Here is a 20,376-nt window from a genome sequence, read left to right on the forward strand (position 1 = left end):
CAGGAACCGGGCGCATAGGAAATATGAATGATTTTGACCAGTTCACCTTCAGCCCGGTCACCAAACCAAATTGATGCAGCAGCTTCAGTACGTCGGGCAGGGACTCCGTGTGATCTCGGAGGAAAATTAGTGCATCGTCTGCGTACAATGACACTATCCGGTGTGCGTGACCGTCACGGATGCCCCACGACAGGGCCACTTCATGGAGACGAGCAGCCAATGGCTCAATGGCTAGAGCAAATAGGAGTGGGGATAATGGGCATCCCTGCCTGGTTCCTCTTTCTATATTGAACGATTGAGATATTGTGTCGCCTGTCTTGACCCTCGCCGATGGGCTAGCATAAAGCACCTTTACCCAGTCAATGTAAGTCCATCCGAAGCCCATGTGACTGAGAGTTTCAATCAGAAATGGCCACCCTTGGGTGTCAAAAGCTTTTTCTATGTCTAGTGACACTGCTACCTGATGATGGTCGCCCTCTGGGGAGTTTGCCATTAGGCGTAATAAATTCCGAATGTTGCTGAAAGTATTGCAGCCAGGTATGAAGCCGGACTGGTCTTGGTGAACCAGATCCGGTATCCATGACAGTAAGTGGTTGGCTAAGATTTTACCGAGTAATTTGCAGTCTGTATTCAGCAACGATAGTGGCCTGTATGAGCGTACATCTAGTGGGCCGTGACCAGTTTTAGGCAGTACCACTATCAGCGCCTCGTGGCAAGTGTCCGGTAGCTGGCCACGTTTTAGGGCCTCTATTAGCATTGCTAGATATGGGGTTAATATTTGAGCCGGGAATGTGCTGTAATATTTAATGGGTATGCCGTCGCTACCGGGTGCTTTGCCATGTGATAGTTGTTGTAGAGCCCGTTGTATTTCTGTGAGATCTATCGGTCTATCTAGGTCCGCCACCTGAGTGGCAGTTAGGCAATTTAAGCTAATACCGTTAAAGAACTTGCTTAATAGTGCTGCCGAGGGTGGGGGCGGAGCTTTGTAGAGTGAGCTATAATACTCTCTGAATGCACTGTTAATATCTGCTTGGGTATTTACTATTAATCCTGTGTCAAGGCAGATGGCTCCTATGGGGAAATTCCGGCGTTCGTTACTTGTAAGCCATGATAGGAGTTTGCCTGATCTATCCCCTTCTGCATGTATACGGGCCAAGCAATGACGATAATCTAAGTGCCTGAGCCGACTATCTACCTAGTTCCATTGAGTACGTATGCTAGTGAGCTCCGCCTGTGTGATTGTGCCCTTTGCAAAGTTACACTCAGAGGAGTGAACCTCTTGTTCTAGTTTGCGGAGCTCTCGTGTCAGTGTTTGACGTACTCCTACTGTCATTGATATGCATGCCCCCCTTATGACTAGCTTGTGTGCATCCCACTCGTTAGCTCTGGAGCTTGTTGTCCCATAATTTTGGGTGAAGTAAGAAGAAATGTGTGTGGCTATCTCTTTTTTAAACGGAGGGTCATGTAATAGCTGGGTTTGAAGGCACCAGGTTGGGATACAAGCACGTGGTCTGCCCCATCTGATGTGGACAATAAGTGGACAGTGATCCGAGATTACCCTAGCAGTGTAGTCCGCGCCTGTTATTTTATGCGTTAAATCCTGTGAAGTGAGAATAAGGTCTATACGGGTGTGGAGGAGATGCACCGGGGAATAATAGGAGTATTCCCTGTCCTGAGGGTGTAGATGTCTCCATGAATCTATCAGGCGGCGGTCTGTCATCCATGATTGTAGCATCTGTGAGTTTTTTGTTATTGGGGCGGCCACCATGGGTGGGTGTGATCTGTCCATATCTATTTGCGGGACGCAGTTCATGTCCCTGCCCCAGATGCAGGATGAAGTTAAGTTGTTTGATAAGTGAGAGATCGTTTTTTGTAGGAATTCGCCCTGTCCAACATTCGGGACATATAGCCCGTTAATTACTAACATCTCCCCATCCAGCAGGCCCACTAGTTGTATGTACCTGCCCTCTTTATCAGTTATGCTGCGTTGTACCGTGTAGGGGACCCCCGGAGCTATCCAGATCAGTACCTCTGGCGAAAGACGAATTTCCAGAGCCATAGACCTGTCCCGCCGATCTCCTTTCTAGCCGTGTAATATCTTCTGGTGTAATATTCGTTTCCTGAAGAATGGCTATGTGGATGTGGTGTTGTTTCAGATGTGCATGTATCCTGTTGCGTTTATTTATTCCCGCCATTCCCTTCACGTTCCAGGTTATTATATTGTATATTGGTTCCTTACTCATTGTATTGAATGGTGTTATGAAGAGCCATGTAATTTGATCCCAAGATCCCAGCCCCAGTCTCGTCTGCTTAACGCCGCCAGCCCGCGACGCGCACGCTCCATCTACCGAGCGCGGAGTGAGGTCAGGCCGACCAGTAGGGGGGAGAGGGATGGGCTGGAATCCCCTCCAGGTGAGCCGCTGTTGGTAATGTCTGCTTCACTCCTGGTGTCAGTTAGTGATCGGGTGAATGTGCTGGTTTCCTTTAGGATTTGTGCTTGGTCCACTACGATCTGTGACTTTGTTGGTCGCATCGTTGCTTTTGACTTTTTCTTCCTTCTGGAGCTGGGGGTGATCCATTCTTCGTTCGCTGCATTTTCCTTGGACACGTTGACCAAGCCCTTGGCATGAATCCATGTCCATGCGTCCTCAGGTGTGGGGAACATGAGCGTTTTTTCATCGATGATTATACGCAGGCGGGCTGGGAACATAAGTGAGTAGGTGATACTATGTTCACGCAGTAGTTGTTTGATCTTAACATATGATGCTCTTTTACGCTGCACTTCCATCGTGTAGTCTGGGTAAGCCGTTACATTGCTGTTTTCCAAGCTGATTGGGTTTGAGGTTCTGAAGTGTTGGAGGACTGAGTCTCTTTCTCTATAGTTTAGGAACTGGGCTATCAGAGGACGAGGTGGCGCTCCGGGCCGTGGGGGTCTGCCCGGAATTCTATGGGCTCTCTCTATCACTGGAGCTTTGGTAGCGTCCTGTATTTTCATTAAGTCTTTCAGCCAGTTCTCTATGAAGTCCTCTGCTTTAGGTAACTCTATGCGTTCAGGAACGCCGAGAAATCTGATGTTGTTGCGTCTTGAGCGACCCTCCGCATCCTCGGCCCTACGTTGCAATTGCGCCAGTTCCGTTTCCATTTGTTGGATTTTGGTTCTCATGTCTGCCACCTCTGGTTGGACAGTTTTTAGCGCCGATTCTGTGTTGTGCACCCTGTCTGTTAGTTTGCGGTGGTCAGCACAGAGCAGTGAAACTTCCAGGGCCGCAGCGTCAATTTTCCCCTCCGATGAGGATTTGGTGTCCATTATTGCTTGCATGATTTTGTCGAACTGTAGAGAGTGTATACGCAGTATTTCGCTCAGTTGGAGAAGTGTTGCGGATTGCGTGTCAGAGTGACCTGCAGGAGGGGGGGGATCCCCATCCGTGGGGGTCCCCGGTTTGGGGTGTTTCGGTTTAACCATAGCGTCTCCGGGTGGCTGCCCCTCCCGGGCTGCTGGGTGAGACCGGATTGGGTGGGGTCACCGGGGGGCACAGGCAGATCAGTTGAGAAGGCCCGCGTGGGAGAGGCGGGCGATTCTGAGTTGTCAGGGGGGGCCGGTGGGTGCTACGGTGATTGAACCCTCTTAGGGGCAGTCCGGGTCATATCTGTTGAGGGTACAGGCTTCCTACATGTTGAGTGTTCCGGTGAGAGACTAGTACCGCTGGCGGGTTTTGGTGTGCAGCAGGTTTGGCGGTGGAGGGATGAGATATCCTTCGAGCAATTACCCCTAGCGCTCAGGGGGTTGTTACTATGAGGCACACTGACTGGGCGTCCACAGCTGTTGAAATAATGGTTTATCCAAATGGAATCGTGTAAGGGTCTGATGGAGGCCGATTGAGCCTCTTATGCATCGTATGACTGTCTTCAGATTTCCTCGGCAGCTAGTCGCCGCTGCTGGTGCCTAGGTCTGGCATATCTCCTACAGTGTGCCGAAGATAGGGGAGTGCCCGGTGAAAGAAACTGGAGATCACTGATTTGGTGGTGTAGCGCTTTTGTAGGCCGGGTGTAGTATCCCAAAGGGGTTGATTTGAGAGCGTGGCAGTTTGTACAAAATGCTAACTTTACAATAAGTTCATCCTGTGCTCAAAACTTGTTGCTTGTGCCATGTCTTATGCGTTACCGCTCTCCTCTCCCAGCTCACCTTATTTCCTGTTGTCCACTTTCATCACTCCCTGATGCTTTGTGTCTTTATTTTCGTTTCAACCAGTACTTTTCACCTCCACCTGTTTAACTACTGATGTCGTCGCCAGCCCCACCCCAGAGGCAGTTGTTTCACTTTAAGGTAGTTTATTGGGGTATTTATTGTTCCATTCTTTTTCTTGTTTGTTTTCTTTTTTTTTTCTTTATTACATATTTCTCCCACTGTCCTTTACTGTGGCCGGCACCAGATTGCTATGCCACGCCGATTGTCTCTTGAATGCAGCAGCCAGACGTGGGAAGGTTTAGTCCTGGCAAGTGGGTACACTTGCCAAGTCGAATTTACAGTTAAAACTGCACACACAGACACTGCAGTGGCAGGTCTGAGACATGATTACAGAGCTACTTATGTGGGTGGCACAACCAGTCCTGCAGGCCCACTAGTAGCATTTGATTTACAGGCCCTGGCACCTCTAGTGCACTTTACTAGGGACTTACTAGTAAATCAAATATGCCAATCATGAATAAACAAATTACATACAATTTTACACAGAGAGCATATGCACTTTAGCACTGGTTAGCAGTGGTAAAGTGCTCAGAGTTCAAAAGCCAACAGCAACAGGTAAGAAAAAATAGGAGGCAGGAGGCAAAAAGGGGATGACCCTGCATAAGCAAAAAAGTCCAACACGACCCCCTACCAGCCTAAAGCCAGGGGAGAACAATCAATTCCATGATGTACTTCCCTGATTGGGGCGATAGAACAAGGACCCAGGCCCACAACAGCAGGGGCATGTTCCAGTTCTATGCCTTCCTGACTCCAGTTGGATCCCTCTGTCCATTCTCTCAGGGCCCACTAAGCTAACCCATGGGGAACCCTTCTCCACATCTGCAGACACCATCTGTGCAGTGCCTGACTTTACTTTGCTCACACATGTATTGCAATGGGCAGATAGTACCACCAGGGCCAACACAGTGGTGTGACTCTCGTCCCCCCATCCCCCAGGGGCAACTCTGTCCACCAGGACAGCAAGCCACAGGGACCCATGACAACTGTCAGGGATGAGAGCCCGACCTCAGGCCTCTCCAACCAGTGTGACTGTGGAGAGTGGGGGGCGGTAGCCCCATGTGCCTGGCACCCTTTGACCACTCTCTCTTCCACCAGGTCAGGGATGACAACCTGACCCAGGTCCTCCCCTCTGGGGCTCTGTACCCTCCCTGCAGGAGCGGCACCCCCAGAGTCCAAAATTGTCAGGGTGCTTGTATAAGCAGTCCTGCACAGTTCTTCCACCAGTACAGGGATGTAAACCTGCAACTGGCCCTCCAACCTGGGGTCTGTACCTTCTGGTTGGACCAGGGCCAGGGGTTAGGCTTCCCTCTCCCTGCCCTCCCTTCTGGGGTCCTGCACCCCCCAGCAAGGGGTGCCCCCCAGAAGACAACATGGTAGGGGCACTGTTAGCAGTAGCCCCTTCCTCCAGGTCAAGGGGGACAACCTGAACCTAGCCTTCCAATCCAGGGTCTGTACCCTTAGATTGCACTGGGGTCAGGGGTGAGTCTCTCTCTCCCCTGCCCCTACTCTCAGGGTTCTGCACCCCCCCCCTCAGGGAGAGTACCCCTTGAAATCACACCAGGGAGAGTACCCCTTGAAATCACAGCAGGGGGGGGGTGATTGGGCAAACCGCCCACCCCTTCAGGTCAGGGTTTACCCCTGCACCTGACCCTCCAGTCCAGGGTCTGTACCCACAGACTGGACCACTGCCTGGCAACCCAGGACTTCCTGGGGGGCATACCTATCCCCCACCAGGTCAGAGTTTACCCTCTAAACCTGGTCATCCAAGCCAGAGTCACCACCCTGCGGTTGAACCACTGCCTGGCTCACCAGGACTTCCAGGGGGGCACACTTACCCCCCTCAAGGGACACACCATCCCCAAGGGCCACACAAGAGTCTGGCTGGTGCAGGTCTCCTGACCTCTGCCCATCTGACAGAGTCTGGATTCCCCCCAACCCAGAAATGGTCTCACCAAGGAAATTCCTGGGGGGCTCTGCTCTCAGAGCTGACCCCTGACCCTGCAGGTTCTCCACTGGGGTCCGCAACCCCCTCTCAACCCTCTGTCTGGACTTCTGCCCCCCCTCACTAGGAGTGGTCCTGCCAGACACCAGAACGGGTGCGACGCTGGCTACAGCCGCCCCCCAAGTTCTCCTGACACTGTGGGATCTCCCTCAACAGATGGCCCTTTGGTACAGGCTAGGCTCCCCTCATGGTGTTCCCTCATGGAACCCTCCAGGACCTGGGACTGGATCTCGGGCACCTTGGACCTCAGCCCATCCCCATTCCCTCTCCTCTGAGACTGGACATGGGGTCCCTCACCCATCCCACTACACTGGGACCTACCTGGGACACTACAATCCTTCCCTACCTCACCTGGTTGGGAAATACCTAGATCACTCCTCTCAGGAGCCCCCCCCAAATGCCTCTTCAGACTCTCTGGTACCCAGAGGTCTGCCTCCATTGTAAGCTCCGTGGGGTCAGAGAACTCACACTCCACCTGGTGTTGGCGTAGCTCTGGAAAATAAAGACTAGACATATGCTCTCCAGCAATTACATCACTCAGCCCCTTACATGAATTAACCAAAGTACCCTTCACCCAATCATCCAGTGACTCTGCTTGGAAAAAGCACCCCACATCACCCGCCTGAGACTGGTGAGACAGTACCTGACTGTCCCTGACACTCAACCCACACTCTTCTGGATGTCTTCACACTCCATAACCAGGACATCTACCTGGGGGGAACCCCTCTCCCTGTCACTCTCACCTAGAGTCAGTAGAGTATCCCTCCCACCAGTAGGAATATGACTCCCCATGCCAGTTCCCCAATCCACCTCAGGGACCCTGTGCATCACTGGAGCTACCTCATACCCCTGAACCTCCTGGAGTGTGTTAACTCCCTCCTTCAAGTAGGGCATCACATCTCTGGGCATGTGCACTTCTTCAGCAACACTAGATATAGAATTGTTTCTGCCACCATTCCAGCTGGACTCAGCCCTCATGACTTCCAGCTCTTTCAATTTAAGCTCATAAGCCCAAATCCTTTTTTTGATCTCTAAGTGCCTCCTCCTTTCTTTCAACTCCTTCTCCCTTTGCATCCTCAACGCCTTGAACTTCAACCGGCGAGCCCTTTCTGCCTGTCTGTCCTGTAACTCTTCAGGAGTAAGACCCTTGGATGACACCCTGCTACCCCTCCTCGGGACCCTCCTCCAGGCGTAACAGGTACCTCCACTACACCACTGTGTATCCTCTGCACTTCCCCACCCACATTCTCCTCCTCTGTGTGCACTCCAACCTTCTTGACTGTCACCCAGGCCCTCTGTGCCTTTTGCAGCTCCCCCTCTCTGGTGGAGCTCTCAGTGAGACAGTCAAGATCTTTATGGAACTGTTTCAATTGAGCATCTGAGTACTCCTTCAGTTTCTCGATTTCAAACACAGCTCCATCTGTTGCATCTCCAGATTGAGACATGATGGTCACAAGTGCAAAGTTCCAAAGGCAGAAAATAAGTTCCCAATGAAGTAAAAAGAATCAGTCAAGGGATCAGCAAAATCAAGGAAGTAGAAAAAAAAAGGAGTCCTTAAGAGAAAAAGCAAAAGATCACCAAACAAGTAGTATGTGGTCACGTAGTGGTCTGCACTCAAAATAGTAGTGTACACTTAATCACTGTATGCCAAGTACAAATACAAGTACAAATCCCAACCGCTGATCACCACTGTTAGAAATGGGGTCTTTGGTTGACAGTCAGGTTACCCCCTGTTCAAGCAAGGACCCTCACTCTAGTCAGGGTAAAAGAGAATCACCCTCAGCTAACCCCTGCTTACTCCCTTGGCAGTTTTGCAGAGCAGTAGGCTTAACTTCAGAGTGCTAGGTGTAAAGTATTTGTACCAACACCCACAGTAACTCAATGAAAACACTACAAAATGACACAACACCGGTTTAGAAAAATAGGAAATATTTATCTAAACAAAACAAGACCAAAATGACAAAAATCCACAAGTCAATAAAAATGCAAAAAGAGTCTTTAGTTATAAACACACCCTAGCGCTGCTAGCATGAAATTGTACCTGGTGTGTGTCAAAAATAACCCCGCACGGCGGTACGTGAGTCGGAAATCCAGCCGCGCGATGATCCGAAATCCATGCAGCGCAGGTTGTGATCTCCCAGTCTCCATCAGCGAAGCTGCGCGTCATTTCTCCTGCTCCGTGTGTTGATTTTTCAGTCGCGTTTCCTGTGAGCGTCGTTTTCTCAGCTGCGGAGCCGGCGGCACGTCGTTTTTTCAGCCGCAGATCGGAGTCGCGTCAATCTTTTCCCCACACAGCGCTCTGTGCGTGGATTTTCTTGTCTTTAAGCTGCCAGCTTCTCCTTTAAGGGTCCCAGGAAGTGGATGGGCACCACAGGGCAGAGTAGGAGTCTCTCCAGAGACTCCAGGTGCTGGCATAGAGAAGTATTTGCTGTCACTGAGACTTCAAACAAGAGGAGGCAAGCTCTAGATCAAGCCCTTGGAGATTTCTTCTCAAGATGGAAGGCACACAAAGTCCAGTCTTTGCCCTCTTACTCTGGCAGAAGCAGCAACTGCAGTATAGCTCCACAAAGCACAGTCACAGGCAGGGCAGCTTTTCTTCCTCAGCTATTCAGCTCTTCTCCAGGCAGAGGTTCCTCTTGGTTCCAGAAGTGTTTCTAAAGTCTGTGGTTTTGGGTGCCCTTCTTATACCCAATTTCTCCTTTGAAGTAGGCCTACTTCAAAGTAAAGTCTCTTTTGAATGTGAAATCCTGCCTTGCCTGGGCCAGGCCCCAGGCACTCACCAGGGGTTGGAGACTGCATTGTGTGAGTGCAGGCACAGCCCTTTCAGGTGTGAATGACCACTCCATGCCCTCCCTCCTAGCACAGATGGCTCATCAGGATATGCAGGCTACACCACAGCTCTCTTTGTGTCACTGTCTAGTGTGAGGTGCAACCAGCCCAACTGTCAAACTGACCAAGACAGGGAATCCACAAACAGGCAGTCACAGAAATGGTATAAGCAAGAAAATGCCCACTTTCTAAAAGTGGCATTTTCAAACACACAATCCTAAAATCAACTTTATTAAAAGATGTATTTTTTCATTGTGAGCTCAGAGACCCAAACTCCACATGTCCATCCACTCCCAAAGGGAATCTACACTTTAATCAGATTTAAAGGTAGCCCCCATGTTAACCTATGAGAGGGACAGGTCTTGCAACAGTGAAAAACGAATTTAGCAATATTTCACTGTCAGGACATATAAAACACATTACTATATGTCCTACCTTAACCATACACTGCACCCTGCCCTTGGGGCTACCTAGGGCCTACCTTAGGGGTGCCTTACATGTAAGAAAATGGAAGGTTTAGACCTGGCAAGTGGGTACACTTGCCAAGTCGAATTTACAGTTAAAACAGCACACACAGACACTGCAATGGCAGATCTGAGACATGATTACAGAGCTACTTATGTGGGTGGCACAACTAGTGCTGCAGGCCCACTAGTAGCATTTGATTTACAGGCCCTTGCACCTCTAGTGCACTTTACTAGGGACTTACTAGTAAATCAAATATGCCAATCATGAATAAACGAATTACATACAATTTTACACAGAGAGCATATGCACTTTAGCACTGATTAGCAGTGGTAAAGTGCTCCGAGTTCAAAAGCCAACAGCAACAGGTAAAAAAAAAATAGGAGGCAGGAGGCAAAAAGATTGGGGATGACCCTGCATAAGCAAAAAAGTCCAACATTGTGTGTTACAAGAAACTGACATTCTACTGCCTTCCCTTTCACACTCCCTGTGCCCAACTAGATTGTCACATAATTTACTTTACTTTTCTTTCTCTCCCTGCAAAATGATAGGAGTTTGTGAAAAAACAATCCCCATGTTAAACAAAAGTAGCAACAACTTGTGAGAAGACATAGCCTGACATTTGACTGGTGTCTTTGAAGTGCTTCAAATGTGACAAAATAAATACAGAATTTAAATTCATCTTCATTCATTGCTTTGACTTTTGCAACACACTAAAAATAGGCTTGCGACCACCAATGGGCTAATACCCACAGTTTAGGAAATGCTTCACTAAGGCATTTAAAAGTATAAACGTATATTGATCAAGTAGTACTTCTGGTACTCATGAATATGGTTAAGAATTGACCTGAGAGAAGAGATCTCTTGCTTCTTACCAGAGCATTGAATCAGGGTCATAGTCCTTAAGCAGAAAGTACCATTAGGGCACAATGGACTGAAGAGCAATGGTGGGGGGTCCACACAGCATAGATCACAGCACCATCTATCCCTGTCACCACATGTAAGCTGTGGAAAACCGATTTATGATATTTTAGAGGCTGTAAATAAGGGCCAGATGTTGGTTTCTAAATAAAAAATATGTGGTAAACCAGGTGGATGTAAGGTTACAATGATACTATTAGGGCAATTTAGAAAGACATTTGGGTGTTTTAGGTTGAAATTAACACTTAGGACCTCATTTTTCGGCTGGCGGTCCAAGGTGTGCCAGCCTCGCGGTCCGACCGCCACATTACATCCCTGGTGGGTGGAGCTGCCAGGGGACCGCCGTCCTTATCAGAAACATGGTTCTTGACGGGGTGACGGCGGTTAGAGTTGTACTCAGCCAGGGTGCGCTGAAGTCAGCGCCTCCTGGCTGATTACAACTCAGCTTTTCGGCAGTCTTTCCATGGCAGGGACTCTGCTTGGGGTCACAGGGGGGCACATGCACTCTTAAAGGAGCTGGAGCCAATATTGTAGCACTTTTCACACCGGTCAGCCCGGCGGGAACGCATACTACAATGTTCCAGCCATTAAGCCTGGCGGGAACACTGTAATAAGCTTGGGGGACGCCACTGGTATGACGGTGACATCCTCCCCCCGAGTTTGGCAGTCGACTCATCTGACCACCTAACTCGTAATCAGGTCCTAAGTGTCATGATTGCACTTGAATCAGAATAACTAGCCCAGAAACAGAACCATGTAAGATATTTATTTAAGGCTGCCATGATCATTTCATGCTGATTCAGAAATGATCAAACTTCAAAAATCTCTCCCTAGTTCATAAATCTTTTCATGCCATTCACAAGGTCAATGAAGAGACTTTTCTCACTGATGAGTGACCAGGTGCCTGTGCCCTTCTCTCTAAACAAATTGTGCTTTCTCCATGTGAGGTACACACGTTCTACAGGTCTGACTCTGCATACAAAATTCTTTACTCTCTGAATCTTCCATCCCTTACACTTGCTTACAGAAGTCTTTGTGACTTTCATTTGAGGACTAGGCACCCATTAGTTCCATTCCACTTACAGAATGTGTTTATATCCTAAGATGCCAAAACAGTTGTTCAGAGGCCATGGTCAGGTCGACCTGCCCACATTCAGAAAACTTTTGTATACTTTTCAATTTTGGATGCGTACTCAAACTATTACCATCTTTCATAGACCTGTTTAGCGCCAATATTATGGAGTTAAAGTCATTTTTTGTAAGTGGAAACCTACCATGCCTTAATGAGATGCAAGGTGGGTGTTCCCGTGAAACAAATGACTCTATGGCCTTAACGCCATATTTATACTCCTGTGGAAAAATGGTGCACGGGACAGAGCAGGGGTCAAAAAATGGTGCAAAGCTTGCTTTGCCCCGTTTTATAATTCCTAGGTCAGGGCAGGCGTTAGGGGACCTGTGGGCCTATTTCCATGGCAGAACACCATGGAATAAGCCCACAGGTGCCCTCCCCAGGCCCCAGGGACACCCCCCCCCAACACCAGAGGAACTGCGGAGGATGGGGGACCCTATCCCAGGTAAGTACAGGTAAGTATTGCATTTTATTTATTTTTAAAGTGCCATAGGAGGCCCTGAAATGGGCCCCCATACATGGCACAGGGTGCAATCGCCATGCCCAGGGGACCCCCTGTGCTGACCATTGGGGTTGTGGGCATGACTCCTGCCTTTTCTAAGGCAGGAGTCATGTGGCATGGTAGGTTTGGCACCATACAATGACGCTAATCTGGTTAGAGTCATTTTTTTTTTTTACTCAACCTGCCTAAACTCATTTTTTGGTGCTAAACCCCCTTCTTTTATACCGCCAGCCCCACCCGACTAAAGTCATTTAAAAAAAATCTAGCCTACCCTTTGCACCGACTTGCACCATTCCTTGTGCACAGCCGATGCTAAACGTTTTGGTACAAAACTGCGTTAGTGCAGTTTTGCACCAAAAAGTATAAATAAGGGCTGAAGTACCTTTCAAGTTCATCCAAGAAAATCCAGGACTGGCTGTTAATGACTGAAGAATTTCGATGCGTGCAGATGAAGAAACAAGAGTAGACATATGATTTTTTTGCTAATTATCTTTTTAGTCATGTTGAGCCTCCACAACAAAGGTCCTCTTTCAGAGTTATCCTGTAATTCTGTTAGGCTCGGTAACAGGAATTACATGCTCAATCAAAATTACCAAATCTGTGGTAACTCTGCCAATTCCCTGCATTTCATAATGACATTTAAAGTGCTGAAAGCAGATGGGTTGTTTGCATGAAATCTCATGGACACATGTCAAATGTGATATACAGTGACTTGTCACATTGCTACTAATAGCAAAGACCATCTCTGACTTCCAGGCTTGAAAATGGGTCTATCACATGTCAGTGCAAAAGTGACCTTAATTTCAAACAAAATGCTTTGATTAAAATGTTGTGCAAATCATATGCTTATAAAAATGAAAAAATGTTAAACGCAGGGTTTGTAATAGGCAGATATATTTAAACATTATAGGACTGTAACATAGAAATTAAATAATCTCTTAATTTTATGTAACTGACTGTACCATAGTGAATAGAAAAAACATTAAATAATCACAGGATCTTTTCACATTGAATAGTTGCTGTGCAAGACGTTTTTCTTCTCTTTACTGCAGTTGTTGCTGTTTTGAAGAATACTGTTCATTAGTTAGTGAATAGACACTTATTTTGTATTAGGCAACTGATAGTGAGGATCTCACCACAAAAGACACAACAGCAAGGATGATTCATAGGAAGAAGGTGGTGAAAAACCAGAATGATGCACCGCAACATTCAAGGACTAATGTCTGAAATACGATTGTATTCTGGTGAGAAGATGGGAGTAGACCTGTTCCTTTGAGTGTGCTGAAATCTTATAGGTCCACATCAAGAAGAAAGAGCAGAACTCTCTCAGGTTAGAATTTGTGTAATTATACTAGTTTTCACAGACACCCAAGCCCAGTCCTTATAAGAGCCCACTCAGACATTCCTTTTCTTACAGGGAGTGCAGAATTATTAGGCAAATTAGTATTTTGACCACATCATCCTCTTTATGCATGTTGTCTTACTCCAAGCTGTATAGGCTCGAAAGCCTACTACCAATTAAGCATATTAGGTGATGTGCATCTCTGTAATGAGAAGGGGTGTGGTCTAATGACATCAACACCCTATATCAGGTGTGCATAATTATTAGGCAACTTCCTTTCCTTTGGCAAAATGGGTCAAAAGAAGGACTTGACAGGCTCAGAAAAGTAAAAAATAGTGAGATATCTTGCAGAGGGATGCAGCACTCTTAAAATTGCAAAGCTTCTGAAGCGTGATCATCGAACAATCAAGCGTTTCATTCAAAATAGTCAACAGGGTCGCAAGAAGCGTGTGGAAAAACCAAGGCGCAAAATAACTGCCCATGAACTGAGAAAAGTCAAGCGTGCAGCTGCCACGATGCCACTTGCCACCAGTTTGGCCATATTTCAGAGCTGCAACATCACTGGAGTGCCCAAAAGCACAAGGTGTGCAATACTCAGAGACATGGCCAAGGTAAGAAAGGCTGAAAGACGACCACCACTGAACAAGACACACAAGCTGAAACGTCAAGACTGGGCCAAGAAATATCTCAAGACTGATTTTTCTAAGGTTTTATGGACTGATGAAATGAGAGTGAGTCTTGATGGGCCAGATGGATGGGCCCGTGGCTGGATTGGTAAAGGGCAGAGAGCTCCAGTCCGACTCAGACGCCAGCAAGGTGGAGGTGGAGTACTGGTTTGGGCTGGTATCATCAAAGATGAGCTTGTGGGGCCTTTTCGGGTTGAGGATGGAGTCAAGCTCAACTCCCAGTCCTACTGCCAGTTCCTGGAAGACACCTTCTTCAAGCAGTGGTACAGGAAGAAGTCTGCATCCTTCAAGAAAAACATGATTTTCATGCAGGACAATGCTCCATCACACGCGTCCAAGTACTCCACAGCGTGGCTGGCAAGAAAGGGTATAAAAGAAGGAAATCTAATGACATGGCCTCCTTGTTCACCTGATCTGAACCCCATTGAGAACCTGTGGTCCATCATCAAATGTGAGATTTACAAGGAGGGAAAACAGTACACCTCTCTGAACAGTGTCTGGGAGGCTGTGGTTGCTGCTGCACGCAATGTTGATGGTGAACAGATCAAAACACTGACAGAATCCATGGATGGCAGGCTTTTGAGTGTCCTTGCAAAGAAAGGTGGCTATATTGGTCACTGATTTGTTTTTGTTTTGTTTTTGAATGTCAGAAATGTATATTTGTGAATGTTGAGATGTTATATTGGTTTCACTGGTAATAATAAATAATTGAAATGGGTATATATTTTTTTTTGTTAAGTTGCCTAATAATTATGCACAGTAATAGTCACCTGCACACACAGATATCCCCCTAACATAGCTAAAACTAAAAACAAACTAAAAACTACTTCCAAAAATATTCAGCTTTGATATTAATGAGTTTTTTGGGTTCATTGAGAACATGGTTGTTGTTCAATAATAAAATTAATCCTCAAAAATACAACTTCCCTAATAATTCTGCACTCCCTGTAGACACCAAGGCCCTGATTTATACTTTTTGATGCAAACCTGCATTAGTGCCATTCCAGAGTGCCAGCGGGGTGCCATATTTAAGGAATGGTGCAAGCTGGCGCTAAGGCCCGGTTAGTGTCAAAATACATGACACTAACCAGGTGGGGAAGGCATAGGGATACCTGGAGGTTGTGCATGAAAGAATGGAGCTAGTCAGGTTAGAGTTAAAATAATGACTCTAACCTGACTAACGCCATTGTTAGATGCACATCCTCCATGGACATGACTCCTGTCTGAGTGAAGACAGGAGTCATGCCCCCCAGTTCAATGGCCATACCCAGGGGACTTATGTCCCCTGGACATGGCAGTTGGGCATAGTGCCATGTAGGGGGGCCCAGTTTAGGTCCCCCATAATGCTTTTTTTTAAAAAAGGTAAATACTTACCTCTACTTACCTGTATTACCTGGGATGGGGTCCCCATCCTCCACTGTCCCTTTGGTGTGGGTGGGGGTGTCCCTGGGGCCTGGGGAGGGCACCTGTGGCCTTATTCCATAGTGTTCCACTATGGAAATGGGCCCACAGGTCCCCTAAGGCCTGTCCTGACCCAGGTGTTAAATAATGGCGCTAAGCAAGCTTAGCGCCATTATTTAGGCCCGTCTCCCTCCGTTGCACCATTTTTGCACGGGAGAATAAATGAGGCGCTAGGGTCTTTGAGTCATTTTTAGTCTGGGAACGCCTACCTTGTATCTCATTGACGCAAGGTAGTTTTCCGCAGGCAAAAAAATTGTTTAACTCCAATATTTTACTGCAAGACATGTCTAGTGCCAAAATATAAATATGAAGTTAAGTTTGCGATGAATTAGCGTAAAAAAATTATGCTAATTCAGCGCAAGCAGGGTGTAAATATGCCCCCAATTTCTTTCCTGACTCTCTGAGAGGAGACTCTTCATTGAGTTTATCAGGCATCTCTTACGAGAAGTCTTTACTTATTTCTTGGTCTGCTCTTATTTTAGCTGAAAATACCTTAAAGCTATTTTGCTAAAGCGTCATGCTAATGCTTTTGATTTCTCTCCTCAGAAGTCTTCAAGGGTATCTTAACTGACATCTTTGCTTTCCCAAGCTCAATTTTGGTTAAATTAAGAGTTTCTTTATGGAACACGCTTTTTGCATTATTTTTGTACTGATTGCATTGACAATAATATTGACTTACTCGACTGATTGATTATACTAACTCTTAAAGATGAGAGTTTGAGATTAATATTTTTTTTTAAAGTAAATAATTAAAAGATTGAAAATAAGACCATTTAGCTTACTCTAAAGTCTCTAAATTGACTGAACAAAGAATTGATAATTAAAAATGCTTTGTGTTTAATACGACTCCTTACTTCTCAGTTGGCATCAAAGATCTATTGACCTGTGTACACAGATTCTTGTAGAATAAGGAAGGATAACCCCACGCTCCAACATCAGCATCACCACTGGTATGACTGAGAATTAGTTAATACAATTTCAGGATCAAGTGCAAACGCATAGAATCACAAGATAAAGGGAATTGGGAGCAGATTTACTGATTCCCCCGGATCATTCATCCTTTCTGAGATACTTCACCTCACAATACTAGGCAATTCCCATCCCCAGAGTTACCTCAGCATCTCTATCCATAACCCAAGGGGTACTGGCAGAAGTTCTGAGCTTCACACTTAGACACTCAAATGTTGCCCCCTCCCCAAGTTACTTGTAAAATGAGTCCTCATCGCCAGAATCTTTTCCAGACCGCAGTGTTATGTTTTATCACATTTAGGTTATTTTAACGTGTTTTATTAAAGTGGTAGGAACAATACTATCTTATGGTAATGTGTAAAGTGCATGGCTGCCCAAAAGGTGCTTCTAAACGCTACTCTGCTACTATCAGAAAATCCGACAACATAAGAAAGACCTATGCTGCAAACTGCCAAGCCTTCAGCTGGTTTCTAAAACAGAGATGATTACTAATTCTGCGCAGAAGGGTAGCCAAGCTCTTCCAAAGTACACAAGATATCACTCAAAAGGAGCATTATCCGACCCTAGCCAGCTTAATGTGAGGGACCAGGGCCAAATTTGCATCAACCGAAAAAAGAGAGTTAGTGGAGTGGTAAGATTGGAGCAAGACAAACAGACTGAAAGTACCCTGCTTGCTTATAATGAGGTGAGTGATGCACAGGGCTTTAAACAGAATGCGTTTCTCGAACCAGAGCCAGTGCAATTGATTGAGTAGCTTAGAAAGAGAACAACATTTTGGCAGCTGGAAAAGTAGTCTTGCCACTGCATTCTGAACAATTTGCAGCCTGCTTTTCACATGCCTAAGGGGGCCCAGATAGAGAATGTTACAGTAATTCAGGTGAGAGATTAAAGACTCGATGACTAACCTCCGAAGGTAGGGGGTGAAAGAAGCCTAATATAGTTTTGAGCCTTCTAAGGGTACCAACGCAAACTGCAGACAAGGCATTGACAGGAGATGTAAAAGATGGTGGTTCATCAACTAATCCCCCAGATTTTTTTTACAGCAGATTTATGGTAGGGGTGGACCTTAACACATTAGGCCACCAGTGATCTTCCCATTCACGAGAAGATTTACTAAGCATAGCAATTACTATTTTATCTGGCATTCAGCATCATTCAACATGAAACAGTAAGCATGCCTCCAATTGGCGACAGCAATCATACAGTTCTGTAATTGGTGGTGCCATTGACAGACCCTGCTGACACCAATGCAATCAGTTGGGTGTCACCTGCATATGATACTCGAAGGATTTCACCACATCAGCCAGAGGTTTTACATATATGTGAAACAGTGTGGGACCAAGGCAGAAAACTGAGGGACGCCATGCTCCAATGATATCCTAGCAGATGAAAAGTGGGCAATATAACTGGACGGTTTGCTTACTTAAGAAAGAAGTGAACCAGGCCCATGCCTTGCTGAGTACCCCAATCTCCTGCAACTACTGTAGAAGCACCTTCTAGGACATTGTATCAAAGGCAGTGCTTACATTTTATATAATATGCACTGCAGAACTTCCCTCAACAATGGTTTGTCTCAGAGCCTCCGTAACTCGAGGAAGAGCAGATTCATCAGTGAAAGGAGGTCTAAACCCACTTTGAGAAGGGTCTAGCAACTGATTCATCTCTAAGAAGTCCAGCAGAAGATTGTTCAAGTTTCTCCACCACTTTGGCCAGTAGAGCAAGGAGGGAAATAGGTTGATAATTTTCTGGCAAGGGCGGGACAAACATGGATTTTTTTTAGGAGAGGAATGGCTTTCATGTGTTTCCATGAAGTGGAGCACCGCCGCCAAGGACCAGGGGAGATTGTCTCAGCTCACAGAAGTCAGTGTGAGAACCTCCTGCGCTTCATGCACTAGAGCTGGTTTAAGGGGGTCGTCGGGTTACTTTTCCCATCAAGGAATTAAAAGCGATGTTACCTGGCTGTTTGATCTCCTCAAACCTGTCCCTCTGCAATGCCCTCCCATTTCCAAAAGAGAGGCATACCACATCAAATCTAAGGTTCTCAGCAGAGAAGTGTGCATAGATATCCTTGACTATCTTAATGAAGTGATCCGCTAGTCTGTCACAGTTCTCATCCAAATGTTAGCACATGCTGCATTTTAGCTTCATGCCTAAGTAAACTTTGAACTGTGGCATACATTTCTTTTGATGGATTGCTGCTCTTCTCAATTTTTTCAGCATAAAAATCAACCCACCCCTAGTTTGGACGAATTATCGCACAATTTACTCTGTTTGCGGTCAAGCACCTTGCAGTGTGTTTTTCTCCTTGATCAATGTTGCATGGACCCAGGGGGGAGAAGGCCTCTATCCCGGCTTACCCAAACACACAGGGATAAGATCATCCAAGGCAGCAACTAGCCAGGAGTTTGATTATTGAACAGTTGACTCAATACTGTCATCAAGCTCTGGGATGTTATCCTTGATACAATTACAGAACTTATTAATATCTAATTTATGCCATTGCCTCGCCATGACAAATGTGAACTTAGCCTGGTCCATAGTTATTTGAACTTCCACTTTAATGGGGACTATAAAGTTGTCAGACCACACCACAGGGAAATAGGTGACCACCTGAAGGGTAGGGAGAGTTATGGTCCAGCAGATGCCCTCTCACATGCATGGGACCTGTCACTGACTGTGTCAGTTGAATAGCTTCCAGATCACTGTCTAAGTTAACCATCTGGCTGGTGTAGTTCTGCTCAAAATGCAAGTTAAGGTCATCAATAATATTGAAATTGGCAAATTTCAGTGCTACATGGGACTTGTAGTCCACCAGAGTTTCCCTGACTCATTTCACTGGCCCAGGAGGTCTGTAAACCAGTAGGCCAGAGAAAATAAGTTCTTGCTCAATTGAATTTGTAAGAGTGCATTTTCACATTCTTGAGCATCACATACATCTAGTTGGCAGGGAAAATGATCTTTGTAGATAATCGCTATGCCACACCCACTCCCTAATTTTCTATCACACCTTTCAATATAGTACCCCATCAGAAGAGCATGTGCCGCCTCTTCATGAATGAACTTAGTTAGCCGTGTTTCCATGAGGAACGTGACATCAGAAGAGTACTCAGAGATAAAGCCTGAAATTTCCACATTATGTTGGACCAGGGAGCAGCAGTTAATGTCATACATGCAATAACTCATTGGCCTGTTTGCTCGCAGCGCAGGCCTGTCCCTATCAGAATAAAATATCTTAAGACCACAATGCTTAAAAGTAGAACCATCCCCACTACCACCACCACTTCCAAGAGAGAAGTGCACTCACTAAGCAGCATGGGACGAAAGTTGAGCAGCTTGGTGGCAGAACATGAATTGTCTGTCTATTAAAAATGCCAGAATCCCTGGCCCCAGCCGGCATGCACGGGCACAGTTGGGCTTGATTTTAGTGCACCAGTGGCGTCCCCGCTGCACACATCCTCTGCGCTTCTGCGCAACAGCCCACTTTTCATAGGTCGTTAGGTACTTAGGTAGTAGCATGTGCCAGCATACTAGAGTTTCGACTTCCAGGCCTAACAAAAATGGCCATTCGGAAGCGTACTCTCTTGCAAAACAAACAGGGAGGAGCAAGCACCACCACACCCGTTCAAAACAAGACTGACAAACCCTGCCCTCCGCCCCCCCCCCACCGAGCAGCACAACAAATTCAACAGAAGGATAACAATACTTACATCACAAAGTATTTTAAAAAAACTAATGTAACAAAACCCTTTTAAATAACTGCTGTAATGAGAAAACCGCCTATAGTCGTGAGTAATGGAATCCTAGGTATTTTAGAAATCTGAGGT

The 20,376-nt window shown here is 46.4% G+C and overlaps 1 protein-coding gene across 2 annotated transcripts in view; it reads left to right on the forward strand.

Moving 5' to 3' along the window:
* The window catches only part of SYTL3 (synaptotagmin like 3), a 459,450-nt gene that overhangs the window by 295,816 nt on the left and 143,258 nt on the right, over positions 1–20,376 (forward strand). The gene's annotated exons all lie outside the window — the stretch shown is intronic.

This window comes from Pleurodeles waltl, chromosome 5, assembly GCF_031143425.1.
Source record: "Pleurodeles waltl isolate 20211129_DDA chromosome 5, aPleWal1.hap1.20221129, whole genome shotgun sequence".
NCBI lineage: Eukaryota > Metazoa > Chordata > Amphibia > Caudata > Salamandridae > Pleurodeles > Pleurodeles waltl.